This window comes from Asparagus officinalis, chromosome 2 (assembly GCF_001876935.1).
Source record: "Asparagus officinalis chromosome 2, Aspof.V1, whole genome shotgun sequence".
Classification (NCBI taxonomy): domain Eukaryota; kingdom Viridiplantae; phylum Streptophyta; class Magnoliopsida; order Asparagales; family Asparagaceae; genus Asparagus; species Asparagus officinalis.
In genome coordinates, this window is record NC_033795.1 from 32,865,679 (window position 1) to 32,867,911 (window position 2,233).

Genomic DNA, 2,233 nt, shown 5'->3' on the forward strand with positions numbered 1-2,233 from the left:
GTGAGTTTAACAGCCACAAAAGGTCATGCTCACCACCGATTAGAGGGAGTTGAGGTGGCGGCACGCTCGCCTGAGTCACAGCAGCACTAGCCGACGCAGGTGCCGACGAACCCTGAGCTAAGGTGACGTCAGATTTGGGGGGTCGAGAGACTGTCTTCTTCTTGGGCGCCATTGATTTCAGTCGAAGGAGAAGGAGAGTTGCTGCCGCCAGAGATGAGAATGAAAGTTTTCGTTAAAGTTTCAAGAAGAGTCGAATGACTCTTGATTTGACCCTTAGCCGTCTATTTATAGACAACTATGAGCTGTCAAATCGGGATGGGATTCTAGGCTAGAATCCCACCCAAACTCGATCTTAGCGTTCGAGTTGGTTGAACTTCCAAACGCGAGGCTCACCCACGTGTTCAAATTCACAAACATGCGGAATTCAACCACGCGTTCCAATCATGTGGAATCCATCTATGCATTTGGACCGCTACAATAACAGCATCTCGACTACTAAGGCTATGGCCCACCCCCAGATAAATAAAAGAAGAGCTAACAGTGACCATCAAGGTGACCAAAGCCGAGAAGAAACAGACGACTCCGCTGGGAAGTCTAGTGGATGAGTACAGATAGATTACAATCAATAACATTAAAATCATCTGGCTCGATCCGACGTACAACTTATTCTTCTAAGTGGCTTAACATTCCCACCAAGGTTAATGAAGCCAGGAGCTACGCATAATTCATTCTTCTGAATGGCTTAACATCCCAACCAAGACTGATGATGATATTGCTAAAATTGTCACCACAAATTGAGCTGATCGAGAAAGGAGATAAAGTGGATTCCTCTGAGGCTGCCCTCCTGACTAAACTTAGGATGAAGCCCCTCTCATGTGGGCTTGCGATTCTCTCTGTCTAGGACAATGGATTTGTCTTAAGCCCAGAGGTGCCCAACCTCATGGAGGATGACCTCGTTGACAAGCTTGCAGCTGGTGTTTCTATGGTTGCTTCGTTGTCCTTGACTCTCTCTTACCCAACTCTTGTAGCGGTGCCTCACATGTTTGTCAATGCCTACAAGAACGTCCTTGTTGTTGCTGTTGACACTAAATACACCTTCCCACGGGATGAGAGGGTGAAGGAGTATCTAAAGGATCCAAGCAAGTTTGCTGTTGCTGTTATCTCTGTTGCATCTGCTGAGAATGCTGCTGCTCCTGCTTCTAAGGAAGAAGAGAATAAGGACGAGCCTGTCGATGAGTCTGACGATGACTTGGGATTTAGTTTGTTTGACTAAGTTCATTGTCATCAAGACTCAAAAGTTATGTTGTTTGGTTTGAGGTAACATAATTTCAACATTACAACAACCAGGTTCGTGACATCTTCAAATCAGACGTAGTGAACAATCAATCCACTAAATTTTGTGATCCAAAGTATTCCAAAAATTCATCCCAGTCAACCGCAAACTTTCGAAAACTTTGGAGGGGGTTCTGTAGGCCGTCTAAAAATCACAATGGATAGCTGATCCTCATCAAGCTCCAACAATGAAAGTCACAATCAGATGACTTTCTTGTTACCAAAGGAAAGCTGTAATCAAAGGATTTCCCTATGGATCAAGAAGAGATTACAAGGCAATGATTCCTTCAAATCAAGAAGCAGAATTCGTCCTTACAATCGAAACACAAGTAATTTCCAAATCACTGCATCCGCGGCTCTACAATCGTTACAAACACAGCCTCATATCTGAGATGATTGATCTTGATGGCTGTGACAACAACATAACTAATATTATATTAGCAACTATTAGAGGTGCAGATAAGCAGTATAATGATTTCAGAAATAAAAGGTTGGACTTAGTTGGTGAGTTGTTTGGTAGAGAGCTGTGGGCAAATATTCGTGTAGGCTGTCTAAAAGTCACAATGGATAGCTGGTCCCCATCAAGTTCCAACAATGAAAGCAACAATCAGATAGCTTTCATGCCAACAAACGAAAGCTGCAAATGGAGGACTTTTCACATAGAGCGAGAAGAGTTGCAATTCAACGATACTTTCGACAACTGATGAAAACACTATTCAGCAGACTTTCACACCCCACAACAGCTAATGCAAGGATTACTGAACAATGGTTCTTGCAACGCTCTACAGAAGAAGTTACAAATCAACTAGCTCCTTCTAAAATGCGGAACTCATCTTCACGTTACAATTCAGGAAATACAGGCGACCCCCATGTTTCCAAGCTGTAACAAGCAAAACGCGAG

The 2,233-nt window shown here is 43.5% G+C and overlaps 1 pseudogene; it reads left to right on the forward strand.

Moving 5' to 3' along the window:
- On the forward strand, nt 767-1,273 carry LOC109831029 (annotated as a pseudogene).